The sequence below is a fragment of the Gorilla gorilla genome, chromosome 13, assembly GCF_029281585.2.
Source record: "Gorilla gorilla gorilla isolate KB3781 chromosome 13, NHGRI_mGorGor1-v2.1_pri, whole genome shotgun sequence".
Classification (NCBI taxonomy): domain Eukaryota; kingdom Metazoa; phylum Chordata; class Mammalia; order Primates; family Hominidae; genus Gorilla; species Gorilla gorilla.
In genome coordinates this window covers 49,967,556-49,989,141 of record NC_073237.2, presented here as the reverse complement: position 1 = coordinate 49,989,141, position 21,586 = coordinate 49,967,556, and positions in this window count along the sequence as shown.

The window sequence follows — 21,586 nt, the reverse complement described above, 5'->3', positions numbered from 1 at the left end:
GAACTAGAGAAGCAAGAGCAAACACATTCAAAAGCTAGCAGAAGGCAAGAAATAACTAAGATCAGAGAAGAACTGAAGGAGATAGAGACACAAAACACCCTTCAAAAAATAAATGAATCCAGGAGCTGGTTTTTTTTGAAAAGATCAACAAAATTGATAGACCCCTAGCAAGATTAATAAAGAAGAAAAGAGAGAAGAATCAAATAGACACAATAAAAAATGATAAAGGGGTTATCACCACCGATCCCACAGAAATACAAACTACCATCAGAGAATACTATAAACACCTCTATGCAAATAAACTAGAAAATCTAGAAGAAATGGATAAATTTCTCGACACATACACCCTCCCAAGACTAAACCAGGAAGAAGTGGAATCTCTGAATAGACCAATAACAGGCTCTGGAATTGAGGCAATAATTAATAGCTTACCAACCAAAAAAAGGCCAGGACCAGGCGGATTCACAGCCAAATTCTACCAGAGGTACAAGGAGGAGCTGGTACCATTCCTTCTGAAGCTATTCCAATCAATAGAAAAAGAGGGAATCCTCCCTAATTCATTTTATGAGGCCAGCATCATCCTGATACCAAAGCCTGACAGAGACACAACAAAAAAAGAGAATTTTAGACCAATATCCCTGATGAACATTGATGCAAAAATCCTCAATAAAATACTGGCAAACCAAATCCAGCAGCACATCAAAAACTTATCCACCACGATCAAGTGGGCTTCATCCCTGGGATGCAAGGCTGGTTCAACATATGCAAATCAATAACATAATCCAGCATATAAACAGAGCCAGTGACAAAAACCACATGATTATCTCAATAGATGCAGAAAAGGCCTTTGACAAAATTCAACAGCCCTTCATGCTAAAAACTCTCAATAAATTAGGTATTGATGGGATGTATCTCAAAATCATAGGAGCTATTTATGACAAACCCACAGCCAATATCATACTGAATGGGCAATACCTGGAAACATTCCCTTTGAAAACTGGCACAAGACAGGGATGCCCTCTTTCACCACTCCTATTCAACATAGTGTTGGAAGTTCTGGCCAGGGCAATCATGCAGGAGAAGGAAATAAAAGGTATTCAATTAGGAAAAGAGGAAGTCAAATTGTCCCTGTTTGCAGATGACATGATTGTATATCTAGAAAACCCCATCGTCTCAGCTCAAAATCTTCTTAAGCTGATAAGCAACTTCAGCAAAGTCTCAGGATACAAAATCAATATACAAAAATCACAAGCATTCTTATACACCAATAACAGACAAACAGAGAGCCAAATCATGAGTAAACTCCCATTCACAATTGCTTCAAAAAGAATAAAATACCTAGGAATCCAACTTACAAGGGATGTGAAGGACCTCTTCAAGGAGAACTACAAACCACTGCTCAAGGAAATAAAAGAGGATACAAACAAATGGAAGAACATTCCATGCTCATGGATAGGAAGAATCAATATCGTGAAAATGGCCATACTGCCCAAGGTAATTTATAGATTAAATGCCATCCCCATCAAGCTGCCAATGACTTTCTTCACAGAATTGGAAAAAACTACTTTAAAGTTCATATGGAATCAAAAAAGAGCCTGCATTGCTAAGTCAATCCTAAGACAAAAGAACAAAGCTGGAGGCATCACGCTACCTGACTTCAAACTATACTACAAGGTTACAGTAATCAAAACAGCATGGTACTGGTACCAAAACAGAGATATAGATCAATGGAACAGAACAGAGCCCTCAGAAATAATGCCACATATCTGCAACTATCTGATCTTTGACAAACCTGCCAAAAACAAGCAATGGGGAAAGGATTCCCTATTTCATAAATGGTGCTGGGAAAACTGGCTAGCCATATGAAGAAAGCTGAAACTGGATCCCTTCCTTACACCTTACACAAAAACTAATTCAAGATGGATTAAAGACTTAAATGTTAGACCTAAAACCATAAAAACCCTAGAAGAAAACCTAGGCAATACCATTCAGGACATAGGCATGGGTAAGGACTTCATGTCTAAAACACCAAAAACAATGGCAACAAAAGCCAAAATTGACAAATGGGATCTAATTAAACTAAAGAGCTTCTGCACAGCAAAATAAACTACCATCAGAGTGAACAGGCAACTTACAGAATGGGAGAAAATTTTTGCAATCTACTCATCTGACAAAGGGCTAATATCCAGAATCTACAATGAACTCAAACAAATTTACAAGAAAAAAACAAACAACCCCATCAACAAGTGGGCAAAGGATATGAATGGATACTTCTCAAAAGAAGACATTTATGCAGCCAAAAGACACATGAAAAAATGCTCATCATCACTGGCCATCAGAGAAATGCAAATCAAAACTGCAATGAGATACCATCTCACACCAGTGAGAATGGCAATCATTAAAAAGTCAGGAAACAACAGGTGCTGGAGAGGATGTGGACAAATAGGAACACTTTTACACCGTTGGTGGGACTGTAGACTAGTTCAACCATTGTGGAAGTCAGTGTGGCGATTCCTCAGGGATCTAGAACTAGAAATACCATTTGACCCAGCCATCCCATTACTGAGTATATACCCAAAGGAGTATAAATCATGCTGCTATAAAGACACATGCACACGTATGTTTATTGCAGCACTATTCACAATAGCAAAGACTTGGAACCAACCCAAATGTTCATCAACGATAGACTGGATTAAGAAAATGTGGCACATATACATCATGGAATACTATGCAGCCATATAAAATGATGAGTTCATGTCCTTTGTAGGGACATGGATGAAGCTGGAAACCATGATTCTCAGCAAACTATAGCAAGGACAAAAAACCAAACACCACATGTTCTCACTCATAGGTGGGAATTGAACAATGAGAACACTTGGACACAGGAAGGGGAACATCACAACCCGGGGCCTGTTGTGGGGTGGGGGGAGGGAGAAGGGATAGCATTAGGAGATATACCTAATGTAAATGATGAGTTAATGGGTGCAGCACACCAACATGGCACATGTATACATATGTAACAAACCTGCACGTTGTGCACATGTACCCTAAAACTTAAAGTATAATAAAAAAAGAGGGCTATTTCTGTTGCAGATAGTTAGATCTTACTCGATTTGAAAAAAGAAAAACACCCACACACAAAAATCCTGAACTCAATAAATGACCATCAATCATATTCTATGTATAGACCTATATGTATTTATAATAATGAAATTTTAAATAAATTAGTATGCAGATAATCCATTTCCTACATTGAAATTAGAGTGAACTTTCTAAAACACAAATTTGATAGTGTCTCTCCCCTGCTTTAAATCCTTCCATGGCTCCTCATTGCCCTAAGGATAATGAAATCCAAATTCCTTAGTGTAACATACAAGGCCTTCCATTGCCCAGGTCTCTGCTTGTTATTCCAACTTCACTTCTTACTCCTTTCCCTATCTTGTTCCATTTATTCCAAATTTTCTATAGTCTTTAGGACCCAAGCTCCACACCAGAACTTTATATGTCTCTGTTTATCTGCAGCTTTTCTTTTGGCTTAAAGGATCGTACTTCTTTTCCCTTCCTCCGTGCACCCTCTTGTTCCTCAGTAATTAGATATCAAGTCTCCCTGACCCTCAAGGCTGGATAAGCTCAATCTTCTCCACAGTCCCATAGCATCCCACACTGTTCTCTGCAATTGTCTTTACACCACCAATTGGTAACTGATGCTTCATTTTTTTCTCCCTCAGTAGATTGTGAGGTCTTGAGGGAACTGTGAGCTTGGCAGAGCAATCAGCACAGAGTTGATTAAATGTTTATTGAATGAGAACATGAATTAATCAACCCGTTGAAGAAATCCAACTATGAGGTGGCAATGGAATGGAGGAACACAGGTGATAGGAAGAAATAATCCAAAAGAAAAGTAAACAGGACTTGGTGATAGATGTGTCATAGCCAACTAATCGACTTTGTAAAATTCAGCTCAGAATTGATACTCTCTGCCAAGCCTCATCTTACAAATCAGCCTCTATCAGCAGCAGGCAGGAGTCCTTCTGGCTCAAGTCTTTCTTCCACTGTGGAACTACTTGCAAAAATGTGTTGCTTCCCCTCCACATTTCATCAATCAGCTCACCCCTTCTGGATATAGTACTAACATAGCACACAGGAAACCAAATGCCATGCTCTGCATTCCAGCGTCGGCACCCCATTCTATCATCTCTTTTATGTATGGTAAGAATCCTGTGAAGTGGGCTGGGTAGTTTAATTCCATCTATTCAGCTTATTTTCCAGGTAATGAAGGAGGCACAGAGATCTCAAATTGTAAACCCTAAGTTGTGGAAACTTTGCCTGGGGCAGTTATTCCACCAGATCTTAAGTGGGTGCTCTAGGATCACTGGAGCAGGTAAAAAGATGTATTAATGGCATTATGGTATCTTTCTGAAGAGTCCAAAGAGCAACCAGGGAATAGCAAAAGCAAGGGGAGAACTGGATTCAGATGGGTCTCGTATACACATGTTATTGATGATTTCTTCTGAGGCATCAAAGGCATTTCCCCTGAAGACACCAAAGGCAGAGAAGACTGATTGGGAACCTCCTGGGCAGAGTGTCCTAACACCTTTTCTTAAATAGAAATGGAAATTTCGCATTCCAGCTCATAAGGTATCCCTAGTTATCTTAATATAGGTGTTTTAAATTATTTGCAAGTTAAATTAGTCAAAACATTTTAATACACAACCAGTGTTTCAGTCTGATGCATAAAATATATTCTTTGGTTTCTGCTGATCACCCCAGTGTATTGTGCTGAATCACGGTATGGTATTCTTTTTTTTTTTTTCTTTCTTTTTTTTTTTTTTTTTTTTTGGAGACAGAGTCTTGCTCTGTTGCCCAGGCTGGAGTGCAGTGGCGCGATCTTGGCTCACTGCAAGCTCCGCCTCCCGGGTTCACGCCGTTCTCCTGCCTCAGCCTCCCCAGCAGCTGGGACTACAGGCACCCGCCACCACGCCCGGTTAATTTTTTGTATTTTTAGTGGAGACGGGGTTTCACTGTGTTAGCCAGGATTGTCTGGATCTCCTGACCTCGTGATCAGCCCGCCTCGGCCTCCCAAAGTGCTGGGATTACAGGCGTGAGCCACCGCGCCCGGCCACCGTATGGTATTCTTGAATCCATCACTGGAGTCTTCCAGAGTGTGAGTAACCAGTAAGAGAAACACAGGCCTATCGAATTCTTATCTTTGGGTTTTAGAGTTCTTAAAGTGACTATCAATTGGGAGAATTTTTCATACTTAAAAGTGAGGCGTTCCTGACCACAGGAACTATGGGGCCTCTAGGCTCATATAATAGGTGTTCCCATTTATTAGAAAGTTCTGGGATTCTAGCACAAGGCCATAGCCAATCAGTTTACTGTATTAATTATGCTGTTAGTTATTATCATGTTTTAAAGTTATGTAACACTTCCCAAAGGCAGAGACAATGTCACATTCATTTGTTTCAAAGGCTGATTGTAGTGGTTCCTGTGTGCTGAGTATGTGCTTCACAAATGTTACAATGTTAATATTCAAACAATGGTAGAGCTTTCACAAAACGCAGGGAAGCTTGTCCATAATAAGTTCAATTTAATAAAATTTAATAATAAACAACTATAACAAACATTTAATAAATACACATGAGAATTAAAATTCAATTAGATAATTAAATCATAAAATAATTATTTTATTGATTGTTTTATTAATTAATTAGTTATTTTATTATTTTATTTAATTGAAATAAGCTTAATTTAAATAAAAAACTGCCTATGGCAATAGCAAGAAAAGCTGCAGCTACCCAGCAATAAATGTCAGAAAATATAAAAGACTTTATGGGCATAATTACTAAAAAATATAAAAGAAGAGTTGGATAAATGGAGAGCTATACTTTATTAGATGGAGAGATTCAATATGTAAAGATGTCAGTTCTTTATAAATTAATTTCTAAAGCCAATACAATTTCAACGAACATTTAACAGGATTTTTCCCTTATATATTTAATAAATATCCTAGGAAAAAAAAGCCGTTTCTGTCACCCATCAATGTCAGGATGGTGATGTTGTTAATAGCAAAGGAAATCTCTAATTCCTCCCCTCCTAGCAGAGTGGCATCGTTAAATGAATTTTCCCCACATTTTATTAAAATCTGCATTTTCTGGGATGTAAGATGCTATTCGGATCATTTACATGACTGAAGTAATTTGATTTTCTCCTTTTTTTTTTTTTTTTTTTTTTGAGACGGAATCTCGCTCTGTCGCCCAGGCTGGAGTGCAGTGGCGCAATCTCGGCTCACTGCAAGCTCCGCCTCCCGGGTTCACGCCATTCTCCTGCCTCAGCCTCACGAATAGCTGGGAGTACAGGCGCCCGCCACCACGCCCGGCTAAGTTTTTCTATTTTTAGTAGAGACAGGGTTTCACCGTGTTAGCTAGGATGGTCTCGATCTCCTGACCTCGTGATCCGACCGCCTCGGCCTCCCAAAGTGCTGGGATTATAGGCGTGAGCCAGGGCGCCTGGCCTCTCCCTGCTTTTCTAAAAACACAATCTACGATGGGGTCTGACGCTGCTTGTAACATGTAGCATTTTTACAGTTGGAAATTCTGAAATCAAGAAAAGAAAAACCACTTTCTCTCCAACCCTACCGCTAGTGACTGGCTGTGTCTCTGACTGAACAAAATCTGGAAGTAGACAGAGAAAAGAAAAATGAAAGTAATAAAAATTGAAAATAGAGAGACCAGGATGATAATCAAACAATGCCTTCCATTTATGAAAAGTTTTCATTTCCACTATCTCATTTATGTATGGTAAGAATCCTGTGAAGTGAGCTGGGTATTTTAATTCCATCGATTCAGCTTATCGTGCAGGTAATGAAGGAGGTACGGAGACCTCAAATTGTAAACCCAGTGCATGACATAGATATATTTTATTATCTCTTAGGCAGTGCTGTGTGTGGAAGGAGCCAGGCTTTCATCCAAACCTAGACGGTGCACATTTTCAACATGGAAAACATTAGGGAAGGCTTTATGGTGGTGGTAAGAAGTGGGCTTTGAACAAAACCAGAACCTGAAGTGTTGGAGGAAAAAGGGAGGGTGTTTCTCCTGAGAAAACAGGCACACAGACCTGAAGTTGAGGAGGAGAACAGCTGATGGAGCGTAGCAAGGAATTGGCCTCAGGAGAGAGAACTTAGGAGGAAAGGATCACAAGAATGATGCCAGGATGGAGGAGGTGGGGTGCTTGGCCGAGACCCCCCAGGGCCCCTTGGAGAGCTGTTCTGATGGACCAGAACCCTAAAGATCTCAGTGGGACGGTCAGCATGCTTTGGGACCTGACTGACCTTGACTCCTTTCCCACTTTCTTACTTGCTGGCTGAGCGACCTTGTGAAGTTATTTATCTTTTTGTCTCCAATCCCTCCTGTGAAAGATGCAGTTGTATTTCCCTATACAACTATTGTGAAGAATGAATGAGTTAATGAATGTGACACAGTACCTGTCATGTGGAATGTACTCAATAGATATTATTATTATTATATGAACATGGGAGTGCCATGATGACAGGCTACAAGATAAATGAGAACAGTCAGTTAAATTTTAAATAACCCATTAAGAATATTGCTTGGTTGGGAAACCAAATAATCTGTCATAAACAAGATGTGCTTTGCAAAGGCTTCACTGTAGAGACCTTTGTAGGGCCATGCAAGATTTGCTCTCATTATGGTTCATATGATCAGAATTGGAATCTTAAAATTACCTTCCACCCCCTTATCCTCATCCCTTCAAAAATGTAAATGGAAGCATTATCTCTGAGCCATCCATCCTGGAACCTTCTAATGTTCTCTTTCCAAAAGAAGGACTGGGAAACGTGATGGAAGCTCTTGGAGTTTCCATTTAGGAAGAAAACAAACAGAAAGAAATCACACAAATTCACACTCAAGTGCTACTCTAAATGGGAAGAACATATTTCAAAAAATAAACACTCTGTTTGACTAATCAGAAGGAAATCTGCTCTCTGAATTCAAAGGCCTCTGCATAGATATTAACAACATAGAGAGAAGAAAATGGCTCATTAATGATTTATGAAAATTGCTGTCACCGTCAACCAAAGCATATTTTGTGATGAATGAAATGACTTGTTACACACACACACACACACACACACACACACACGCCCTACCCCCTGCAGCTATGGGCCCTTCTTGGCTGTCATAGTGTGAATCACCACTCGAGGGAGCCCAAGGTTCTTTGGTCCTGGGCTAGCTACAGTCACCAGGATGCAATGGAACATGTTGGGGAGACACGTCCTTCTGCTACTCTACTGCAGGGTGGACATTTGGGGCCGAGACAATTCTTGGTGTGGGGGCCCATCCTGTGCACTGTACGATGTTTAGCAGCATCCCTGGACCCTACCCACTAAATGCCAGTAGCAACAATACTCCCTCTCCCAGTTGTGACAATCGAAATGTGTCCAGACAGTGCCAAATGTCCCCTAGGGGACAAGCCACTGCTCTAATGAAGCTCATGGAGGTCGTAGGCCCCCAACACTTTGGTCTCCAATAGAAAAGCACGGTAGGACTGAGAGAGAGTCGAGTCACCAGCTGTATTTGTCTCACTCTCCTGCGAGCAGCTTAGTGAGAAGCAGAATGCAGGAAGGAACGATCCAGTTCCCTGATGGCCTCACGGGTGTTTGGAGAGAGCCCGCATCTCAGCCAGCCTTTATGAAGAAAGGAAACACTGTCAAGGCCTGTCTGGGGTGGTGCAAGCTGAGGCAAGGCTGTTATCCTCAGCAGCTCAAATGATTAGTTAATTATTCATTACTATTTGTCATAAAATCCTGAAGGTCTGCCAAGTGGTAGTATGCAGGCAATACTAAGGCAGGGGACGTGTCTCTTCTTATTTTCCAATGAAGATGAGGCATGGAAAGACTGGGCTGCTCTGAAAGCACACTCTGCACTGGCACTGGGGGTGTGCAGATGGAAGGCCTAGGAACACGGCACTCTGGATCGCACCATCCTCTGGGCTCTGCGTTTTACATTCTCCCCTCATACTTCCCGCTCTGTTGGCTTCAGAGATCATGAGGCCAGAGGAAAAAGCAATGGAGGCGGGTGCTTCCAGCCTGAAAACAGTCAGAAGCTAGGAGCTCCCGTCTGTCAGCCTTCCCTCCTGCTCTCCATAGCGGTGGAACACAGTCCTACCAGCAAGGGGCCTTCTCTGCCCTTTCTCCTCTCTTCTTTCTCCTCTGCCCCCCAGGGTCTGCGTTGTGGTGTCTCCTCCCTCTCTATTCTTCTTTATGTCTGCCTTTGTTATTCATTTTAACCAGAAACAAATATATGGGTTATGGTGGGGGAGCTGGGGCTGAGGAGACTGGAGACACAGTGCAATTTGCCCCAGATTTTGAAAACACCCAAAGGATGGCCTGGCTTTTAGCCCCACTGAAAGAAAACCAGACAGGCTGACCTCTATTTGCCTGAAAACGAGCCAAGGCTGGGGTTAGGAAATTAAGATCTGGAGTCCCAAAGATTCACCATTCCAGGACCACAGCTGAGGCTTCACTGCTATGCTGTGCGGGAGGGGGCTGTGAGATCCCGGCATGCCAGGGCAAGAGGGCAGGAGAACCAGCAAAAGTCAGGCTTCGCTCTAATGAGAGAGACTTCTAGGTTTCCCTTCGAGGTGTTGGGTGGTGGGGGAATAGTGGCTGTTTCCTTGACAACTGTCATTTAGAATCCAAATAGAGTTCATCATTTGATGAGTTTAGGGCACCACAGGCTGTCCTGATGTGAAGAAAAGGCTATTCCGTGCTAAAGGGAACTGGCTTCATTTTAATCCTTGACCTCCACCTTACCTGAGTCACTGAGAGCTGTTCCTCTTCCCAGCACAGCCAGCACACAGGGTCTGGCCAGGTCACAAGTAGATCCAGGCACATCAGCAAAGTTATTAAGAAGCCTATAAAATTTGGCGACGCATGAGTGGGTGAGACAGTGATTAGAGAAGCCAAGGAGAGGATGGAAGAGGATGAAAATAGGCTTAGGGCTGCCAACTAAGCCACCTGTGACTGCTGGTCTCATTAACAGCTCTTACTGGGGTGAAGGGATATCCTTTGTCCTGGTGCTATAGGGTTTTAGAAACTGTTTATCCATTCAATATTTATTATTTATTTATTCAATCAATTGGCATTCATTCAATATGTGTTTATTCATTCAATATTGATTTACTCATTTAATAAATATTTATTGATTTGATATTCATTCAGTAAATACATATCAAACACCTACCATAGGCCAAGCTCTGTTTTAGGTGCTTGAGATACATTAGGAAAGAAAACTAAGACCTGTGTCTGTGGAGCCCTTGCAGGAGGCCAAACATCTTACATTTGATTTGATCCTCACAGTAAATGTATATGGAAGACACTGTTGTCCCAATTTTACAGATGAAAAAACTGAGGCTGAGTGAGATTTAATAACAATGTAGGTATTAAATGGTGGAAATGATCAAGCCCTGATCTGTGCAATTCCAAGTGTGTGTTCTTTTCAAATATGACTTTAATCCTGTGGAGATGTCACTTTACTCAAGGAAGAGTAATCAGCTTTGCATTAGATATTCATTAGTCTGTTTCTCCAGAATTTATGTGCAGAAATTATCCCCATAGGGGAACAAACCAACTTACACACAAAGTGCCAAATGTAGAAAACCAACCGATTTGGCAAGGCCACTCACCAAGGATGTATGTTTGCTATGAAGCATGATGTCATCAGAGCTTGGTTGTATAAGAGAGTATTTAGCAAGACTTTAAGAAGAGTGAATGAATATAGAGCTTTCAAGAACTTATCAAACTTAAAGGTAACCAATGCAGACAAAATGCTTGTAAAATGCTAATTAAGGTACACCTCTTTGCCAGTAAGATAAGGTGAGGAGATGATATGATCTAAGGCATTCAGGGCAGTGAAGGGGAAGGGGGTCATTTCCAACATTTAGCGTAACATAAACACAAAAAAATGCCCACTTATTAATGAATAGAGATGCATTCTTTGTTAGCTGGTACCCAGGTTGGGTAGAGGGGTGAGAGTGGGTATTCCATTTGGCTTGGAGGCTTTAATTTTGTTGCACTATTTCTGAGTGTGTAAAAATTGCTGCCCAAAGCAGCTCTAATTTGCTCCTCTTTCAGCTTCTCTCAGGAAAAGTTTGGAACATGAGATGATATTCTCCACTCGAATAAGATGCTGGCAGGAACTGGATAGAAGACTGGTGGAGATACAGTGGATGTATATGAAGAAGGAGCTATCTGTCACTTGTGAGGCATTTTGCATGCTAGGTGTTCTACATACATATTTTGTTAAATTCCAAAACAATTTCAAGAGGTAGAAATGATCACACTCACTGATAGGTGAGGGAACTAAGACTCTCACAAGTAAATTGCCCAGATCTCACAGGTAGAAAGGTACAGAACCACATCCTCCTTCTCTGTTGCTTCTCAAGGAAGTCACAGGTTCTTTTTACTACAAATATTCATATTTTATTGCTAGTTACTCTGATGAAATAGGCAGGAAGTAACTCCTACAAGTATGGGGAGTCCAGCTCATATAAAGTCTCTCTCTTAAACCGGAGGTTAACACGGGACCACCATTTGAAACAAAAATAACTCCAGAAATACTGGTGGCTTCTCACTCTCATATCCTCTTTCCTCCCTCATTCTAATCCTAACCATGTGCTCCACACTGACATATCCAGGTATCAGAAGTGTGTCTGGGACAGGCGGGCAGGCACAACAATGCCCACTTCGATTCCACACACTTCAGGTAGAACACCAGTGGTCCTGTGTCTACGTTCCTTTAACTGCCTTTGTCTCAATCAAGACTATTTTTTGATGCCCACTTCTTTTCCAAAGCAGCCAGGTATGAACACATTGGGATTGGGGGACAGAACTGTGCTAACTGAACCTAGTAGGGCCCCAAAACCCTGTAAGACTCAGTTTTATCATACGGCAAAAAGATATAAGCCTGTTATCAACTTGAAAAGTTAGTGTGAAGATGACATGGGATACTGATGATCACTGTGGGTTTCACAAACTTCCCTGGTGATGAGAAGTGCCCAGACACTTGTTGATGTATAGAGCTCTTCTCTGGAAATGTGGATTCGGAACCCATCTCTGGATTACTATATTCTTCTCATTGGTATGACTTAGGTATAAAATCAGTGAGTTTGCCTTTGCCCATCCTCTGGTTCTAAAATCCTCTCACTTCCAAATTTGGAAATAACGTAATCTTGTGTATTTTACTGGCTTCTTCCCTCTGCATGCATGCTCCTAAATCATTCAGCAGGTGCCTGAGATGAATTGGTTGGAAGTGGGGCATGTGGGCTCTCCTGCATTTAACTAGCTAGGTTTCCATTTTCCTCCCTCTTTCTACCACTGTCTTGTATTCCCCCTTTCAGACATTAAATGACAAGAACATAATATCCAGCCTGCATTCCTTATAAAGTCCTCTCCTATATAGTTGTTCATGGCTGTCCATCATGGTTCTGCCTGGGGAGGTCTCCAACTCAAACTAACCCAAGGAAGGGATTGAGGAAGAACATTAGAACCAAATCATATAAATGATTACACTGTGTCTAGGTGACTTTTTAATCAAGGCTTGAAAATTTCAAGTCCAATTTTCCCCAAATATTCTATTTTTGTTGTGGTTAAATAATTACATTTTCCATTGTGTGTGTGTGTTTTAAAGGACTATTGCAGAGATTCCCACAGGGATGCAAACAGACTGGCAGGTACTAAAGCAGTGAAGGGAACTGTATGAACTTCAGCAAGTTAATTAACCTCTCTGTGCCTCAGTTTATTTATCTGAAAAGAAAGATCACATTAATATTCACCCTATGGGTTGTCATGAGGACTAAAATGAGTTCATGCAGGTGAGGAGCTGGGAGCAATGCCTGGCACAGGTTGGAAACAGCTGTTATTGTCATTGCAGCAGAGCCATGTTGCAGAGTCTATGTGCAACTCTGTATGTCTGCTCCATTTTCTTCTCTCTTTACTCACTGGCTTTCCCTGCTTGCTCCTGGTTCCTGTTCTTATACAACTCTAAATTGCATATGGTTTTGGTTTGCCATATTTGTGAGCTTTCAACTTACTCCTATTTCAGCTTCATGATCTCACTTCCAAATAGCAAATTCCTTCTGTTCCTTGGTTTGCCCCCCTGAAAAAGAGAATTTGAATTGTCCTATCTACCTTTTACCCTTCTATGGATGAACTCCATAAGGGCCAGATGGTCATCTCTGGACTAATTAACAATGGTGGGAGTAGAGGAGTCACATAGTACAAAACCTGGCTGCTTAGGCAGCAGGGGCTTGGGATAGGGGGATTTCCTTTAGAGAGGGCATGAGCAGACACGCAGGCAGGCAATGATTAGCATCTTGTAGTATAAATTCGAGACCACATGTCCACAGCAATTACATTCAGAGTTTCTTTCATGAACTCTGATTTCTGCCGAAACTAGGAGGAAATACCTAAAAGAAGACTGGACAAAGAGCCAGGGGAATGGAACCCAGACTCTAATCACAATTTGTTGTAAGACCTCGGTGTAACCCATTTCACCCTCATAGGCCTCAGTTTCCTCATCTGTCAAGGCAATGGGATGGAGAAGATGAACTCTAAATTCCTTTCCACTTCCAAGATAAAAAGGAAACAGAAATGATGAGGCAGGGTGCCTAAAAGCTGACCTTGGACCTGAAATGGTTAGATAATTGAACTCGATGCATAGTTTAAAGCATTAATGATCTGAAAAAATTCCATATGTATTGATATTCTTGGAGACAATTATCTCTACAGTAAGCATATGTTGAATTAGCATAAGGTTACTATTAAAAAATACTGTGGAAATGAAATATAAACTTCTATAATCATAGGAAGCAACAAACTCAAAATCACTGATCCAGTCTTTCACTTAAACAGGATTGATGACTAAAGCTCCAACTTCCTTCCTCACATCACTGATGTTATGCATGTAGGACATGAAGTCTGGATGAAAGGTGAATGGCTTCTAAATGGATTTGCCTCCTCCCTGAGGTCAGGCACCAGCTGGTCTTTAATCACTGTTGTCCTGTGCCTGAGCTTATTTATAAATAAGCTGCAGAGTCAAATGTGTACCACATGTGGAATGCACCCCAGAAGCGTTGCCATCATATGGGCCAAATATTGATTTTATAGGAATAAGAATGTGCAGTAAGCAACACGTGGAAAACAAAGACTACATTTGTTTCCCAATAACCAAGTTAGTAGAAGACTGCAAAGCTTCTAAAATCATAGGCACTATTTAGGAAGAACTGATCTTTGGATGGTGGATGCCTTAGCCAGACCTTATCTACATAGTTCCCTTTACCAGTGGGGAGTAGAATTTAAGGTTTTTCTGGTTCCACTTTTTGCCACATAAGTCACCATCTATTCTCTGTTTTTCCCTGTCACAGGGCCTTGGAACTCATCAGGGACGTTTAGTCCATCACTTTACCAAGCCAATTTGCGACAATCAGTCTTAGGGTGGCCCTACAGAAACCACAGTTATTTCCAGTCTGAGCTGTCTCCCAGTTGGGACAAACAGGAATAGTTGCCCCTGAAGAGGCCTCTGAAGTGATTGATCCACCTGTGTTAGGCAGGCATATAGTCCAGGTCTTACTGCTTCTAGCTACTTGGCACCCCTCCATTCTCTGCCTCCATCTCCGACCTGCAGGTTATATTTTTCCTTCAATGAGTTCCCTTGCTCTTTAGACAGCCCTTGGCACTCCTGTAATAGGCATTTTCACGCATGTAGAACTAGGAAAGATGAGGGATCGCACAGAACAATTTGTGTTGGTCAATGGATTACCTGTAGATCATCAGGTTGACTGAAATTTTGAGGTCTATGTTGTGTCCCTTGCAATATAATTTTAACACAGTATCTTTCTGATGATATGGTCATTTAAGTGAGCACTAGCAATGCACATGTTGCTGTGTGTTCTGAAATACTCCCAGACTAGGTCCAAGTTATGGACGAAAGTGTATTGTTCTCAACGACCTCTAGCCTGGTGCTACTCCAAGTGGTGATCCATAGACCAGTGTCCATCTACAAAATTTTTATTCCAGATCCATATTGGAACAAGAACAGAAATTAAGAGCAAGAGTTTAGGAACATTAAAGCAATTGTACAGTGATTTTATGTCTGTTGAATCTAGTAATTAAAATGTGTAAAATAAAATAAAATGTGTAGCTTGTATTCTGTAAAGCTTTATTTTAAATTCCATTTTTCTAGTAATTCGTTTTTATTACAATTTTTAAAATTATTGGTCTCGCGCCTGTAATCCCAGCACTTTGGGAGGCTGAGGGCAGGTGGATCACGAGGTTAGGAGATCGAAACCATCCTGGCTAACACGGTGAAACCCCGTCTCTACTAAAAATACAAAAAATTAGCCGGGCGTCGTGGCGGGCGCCTGTAGTCCCAGCTACTCCGGAGGCTGAGGCAGGAGAATGGCGTGAACCCAGGAGGTGGAGCTTGCAGTGAGCCGAGATCGCGCCACTGCACTGCAGCCTGGGTGACAGAGTGAGACTCCATCTCAAAAAAATAAAAATAAAAAAAAAAAGGATTGGTCCGCAACAGATTGAAAATCACAACAACCAAACCAAAGCTGGTTTTTCACCACAGACACTTTGAGAAGCACTGCTCTAGAATTATTTTAGTTATCATTTCTAGCTTCCACAAACCATATTAAGTGAAGCATCTTAACATCCAGGCTTTAAAAGGGGAATCCAATGTTCAGCATCCCATGATGTAGAATTTTCTTAAACCCCACACCCTACCTAAGGACAGGGGGTTTTATAGTTCTAGAGGTGAAGGAATGAACACTTCTTAGCTCTCAGAGGCCTGACGTGTTGCAGAATCTCCCTCAATGTTGAGCTGCAGAAACACTGAAGGACAGGCTATGTTTCAGGAAGAGACCCTGGGATAATCCCATTGTATAGTAAATGCTATACATACAACCTTTTATCAAGGGATACAATTTTTGACCTGGGGTAGAAAATCAATGGTCATTTGACACACGGGGAAGATTCCAAGACTAGAACAAAAAGTATTCTTTTGGATTTTATTATTGAATTATTTTCAGAGAAGAAAGCCATGAAGAGGTTCCCAGTTCTGCAGAAAAGTCAATTCAAGCTTGTAAAATGTGCTATTTGCAGATGTTGGTACTGTTTATTCACAGATTCAACAGGCCCAAAGGAGCGGGTTTCTCACAAATGGACATTTCATCACTCACCACTGTGTTACTTCTCAAGCTTCTTCTACCAACATCACAGCCCTGCAAGACTAGTCTCTTACCGGGCTCCCATTTCAATCAGGCTATACTGCCTCTCTCCAAGTCTGCATCCCACTCTGTGCTGATAATCCAGTTTGAGGACAGTTCCATGTGTATACTACAAGGCATTTGCGACACCTGAACTCCAATAGTATTACACACACACAAATGCACATGCCTTTAATTGATTTTTAATTTATTTAGGCCCACATGATTTTTTTATGTCTCCACTTTTGCTGAAAAACTCATAGATTTGTTTTCCAGTTATGCAAAGGGAAGATTTCCAACATACAAATGCATGGCTTATTTTCAGAACCATGACCGTTTTTCACCATCACCTCCTAAGTATTGACTGAGGCACTGGCTTCAGTTCACATAGAAGTCACTGTGCAGAGTCTTCAGGAACCTGCTGGACATGGTGTGAGGATGGAGATGAACTGCACAACCCTGATATCAACTCCATACTACAAGGATTTTATCAGACATATGCTGAATAAATGTGTTATGTTTTCAAGGAGGATTTTTTCCCTTAACATTTACTGAGCATTTATCATGTTCCTGCCTTACATTGTTCAGGTGGCTTTAATAGAATATCATAAACTGGGTGGCTTATAAATAATAGAAATTTATTTATCATAGTTCTAGAGGCTGGGAAGTCCTAGATCAAGGTGCTGGCACATACACTGTCTGGTGAGGGTCCTCGTCCTGGTTCATGGATGGCTGCCTTCTTGCTGTGTAAGAGTCAAGGAAGTTCTTTGGGGTCCCTTTTATAAGGGCATGAATTCCATTCATGATGGTTTCATCCTCAAAACCTAATCACCCCCCAACGACTCCACCTCCAAACACTATCACATTGGGGATTAGGTTTTAACATACGAATTTTGGAGGAACCAAAATATTCCATCTATAGCATTCGCTCCGTTTTCTCATAATTTATGTCCTCCCATTTGTTCCATCCTAATAGCATTTGAAGTCAAGCATCAACCTTAAAATCTAAGTCCAAAGTCTCATCTAAATATTGTCTAAATCTGATCTGGGTGGGACCTAAGATATGATTCATTCTGAGGCCAAATTCCCCTCCAGCTATAAACCCCTTAAACAAAATGAGTTATGCACTTTTAAAATACAATGGGGGACAGGCATAGGATAGACATTCCCATTCCAAAAGAGAGAAATCAAAAGAAAGACAGGACTGACAGGCAAATTCCATTAGACCTTAAGGCTAGAAACTGGGGTGAGGGGCTAATAGTGTAAGTCCCAGTTCAAATCTGATGGTTCAAGAACCAGGAGCACTGATATCTGAGGGCAGGAGGAGATGGATGTCTCAGTTTAAGCAGAGAGAGAATTCACCCTTCACTCTGGGCCCTCAATGGATTGTGTGCTGCCCACCCACATCAGTGAGGGTGATCTTCTTTACTCAGTCAACTGAATCAAATGCTAATGTCTTCCAGAAACTCTCTCACAGACACACCCAGAAATAATGCCTTACCAGCTATCTGGGTATCACTTAGCTTAGCCAAGTTGACACCTGAAATTAACCACAACAGTGCCCAACAGCTAATTTAATCCTCATAAAATCTTGTAAAGATACTAGCATTACCATCCTAATTTTAAAAATGAATCTGAGGCATAGCGTGCTAAGTGACTTGCCCATGGTCACAGAGCAGGGAGTGGTAGAGCTGAGATTTGCACCTGGGGAGTATGGCTCCAGAGTTTTGCTTCTCAAGTTCCCCTCAAGAAACAAATGCAAAATAGGATAAGAACCTTTTGACCATTAGGGTGATAAAATGAAGAGGCTATGGAGCCTGTGTTTTTAGCCTTAGTAAGTGAGGAGAGCCTTCCATGATGGACGGTACAGTTCAGGAAGTTAAAAACCCGTAGCAGTCAAGTGCCAAAGAAAGCATGAGAAAATGGAAAAAAGGCCAGCGAGTCTTGAATGCCCACTGCTTCCTGTCCTTCATTGCTCTCCTCCTTGACCCCGCAGCTTCTTGCTGACAGCCCCTATTCCCCACACCCACATTAGCTCCCACTTTTTCCTGCTTTCCCACTCAATGACATGTCCCATCTCCTTGACCTTCCCCAACCCTTCCCAAGGGTATGTGTTTCAGGACCTACCAACCCACCTGTCAAATTCACACAAAGCAGGGAGCATCTGAGCTTTCCAAAGACCTCTTCTCATTCTTTTTTGGCAAAATGACACAATTTCTCACAAAATTTATGGTTTTTACCTCACCATCCCCTTCACCATCTCCATGCCTAAATAATATAATTAGCTGGCTCCTTTTCTTCAGCTACAATACCACTGGGGAAAGGAATTCAATTCGGTAGATCTTCCCCCACTTTACTCACACTAACTCCCTGAGTTCCAAACAATCTGGACCATAAAAAATAAATTCGACAATTAAAAAAACTGGACTTAACAAATCTAAACTCAGAAAATACATTCCTGGACTTGTCAGAACAATAAGTCAATGCCACATGTCAATAGGAGGCAAATTTGAAACAGACAGAAAAGTGAAATCAATAGTTTATCTGTGACAATTCTAACTCTACTCCCTAAACCAAATATTAGAAGTTCAAAAGGAAAAATACTTTTTTTTCTGATTGATTTGCAAATGACAAAGATAAGGTCGATTTCCTAGAGTTTTTCTAAGCTTTTTGTTTTTTTTTTTTTCACCTGGGAAGATTAAATGGGAAAAACACTCAATTTTAGTTTATCTAAAAAAATGTAAAAACAGCTCAATTTTTAATTTATTTGTGCCCATCAGATAATGGGGAGTATAGATGATGCCCAACTGAAGCATCTTGACTCACCTTCTCAAACTTGGACAGTGATGTGAGCCAGATCAGTGTTCATGCTCAGGCCTTGATTGACTTGTCAGCCTCTCATGCTTTCCATTAATAAGCTGTATTAATAGAGTATGTGGTAGGATATAAAATCCCCATACGCTATTCTGTATAGTCCTTTGGCTACTTTCTAGAGGCTTTTTATTGCTTCAGGATTATTTCTCCTTGTAAGATCATCACGCAAAATTCCTGACTTCTTTCTTAATATTAACATTACAAGGGAATTTAGTCATCTGTACAAACATTGAGAAGTTAAGCTTTCAAATAAAAAAACCAACAACCAACCAAAAGACAGCAAGAAAACCCAGTAATCTCTGAGACTAAAACCCTGGGGTGAGATAGGTGCCCACAATCTCTTCAATTGTTGAAAGATCAGGATCATTTCTCAGACTTAAACCTGGAATGTTCTTAGAAGAAATGAAAATGTTTCACATTCAGAATGATAGGAAGAATAAATATTTGTTAAAAATAGCATGTTTCATGGATTATAGCTCATAATGTTTGAGCTGATAAAGACTAAAGCTACTTCTTATTATATAAAGAATTTGAATTTCTTAGTACTTTAAATAAATACCAGAATATATATGATTTCTTTGCTTCTAGGAATACTTGTAATTGTTAAGTGCTCATCTTGAGTTCAATGAAAAGGCAGAGGATGTTTAAAATTTCTTAAAATAATAGCATCTAGCTGCAACTAATTCCCCATATGACATTCCATTCTGCCTGAGGCAGTGTGTAGGGGATAGCATTCAGTAAAGGTGTGGCATTAGGAGAAGTGACTGCTTACCAAGTATGGGACAGCATTTTCTTTCTTTGATTACAAAATAACATATGCCTATGATTAAAAAAAGAAAATAATAAAGTAGTATATATAAAGTGAAAATTAAAAGTCCCCCTCTGAAGTGATGGTAGGTATTCCAAATCTTTTTCTGGGTATATATAAGTGAATGTATATCTAAATAACAAAATGTCACCTATTCAGATTTCTCAATATCAGAACCATCCAAATAATGAGATTGGCCTAAAAGGATTTTTTTTTAAATGCTTATCCATTGAAACTATCATGCCGAGTAATAATTGAGGAGTAATTTCTCACGGTATGTGGCATATGGTGGGATGTGCTGGTTGGTTGCCATGGAGAGTCATTTGGTGGTATATTGCGAAGTGAGGTTGGTGGCTGTTTTGGTAATGCATGAGTTGGGCTGGTTCAGAGTTATTTCTATGTAGTAAAAGCAATAAAGTTTAAAGTCCTGAAATGAAATTATACAAATATATTACACATCCCATTCTTACTTCATAATCCATATAATGGAAAGTGGAGAACGTATTCAGAAGATGTATAGATTGGATTAAGGTTTTGTTTTGTTGTTATCATTGGGTTCTTTTGTAGGTAGAATATCTAGATTCGTTAATCTAGCCATATTGCAAGCATTTTGGCAAAAAATAGTTCTTCTACTGTATTTGTAATCCTGATGTTGGCTGATGTCTTCCAGACCCATAAGATCTAGATGAACAGCTTGAACCACCCCACCCCCCCATTCTATGCCCTGAGGAAATCTAAGGTCCTCCCCAAGATTTCTACATATTTTCAAAGATTTGATGTGCTTCCAAAGCCAAGAAAGGCCCCCTATTCTCTGGCTGCTGTCTCTGTTCTGCATTGTTGACTTATATGGACAACTTGGCCCCTTCCTGGATTTAGGCATGCACACACACATTCATATTCACACAAAGCATTAGTGACTTTAGTGACGATTCGAGGATTATTGGCCAGACTTCCTACTATGAAGCACACAGCAAGCTATTTAAAATCACTCATTAACGACTTCACTTCTTAAGTCTTTTCCTCCATCTTGCTTCAGGGAGAGCTACACTTGCTTTTGCCTCAGATGCTGCTAGCCCCTCACCTTCTCTCTCTCTCCTCTCCTTATCTTTTCTGCTGTCATCTCCTTCCTTCAAACATACAGAACAGGTTAGACTTCTTTACTTCCTTCTGCAATAGCTGCATCTCCAAACCTATTAAAGTACTGAGTAGAACACCATTTAACAGAGTCTACCCTAAAGAGGTCTTGTATAAAAATGGGAAAAATTTATTACATTTATATAGAAATCACTTGGGTATTGTTATATTTTACAAAATGGGACCATATAATACATATTACTATGCAATTTGCTTTTTCAATCTCTCATCAGCATATCATGAATAACATTTCAGGGAACTTAAATCAACCTTACTCTTTTTAATGGCTGAGTATTATTCCATAGTGTATTATATTTAGGAATCCCCTCTATCAGTATATATTTAGCATTTCTCTACAATTTTTCACTTGTATAATGATGTAATGAATATCCTTGCACATGCATATTTTCACATTGCTATGAGTGATTGCTGCAGGAAAAGCCCTAGAAGTGGAATTATGGTCAAGAGATAAGCATATTTAAA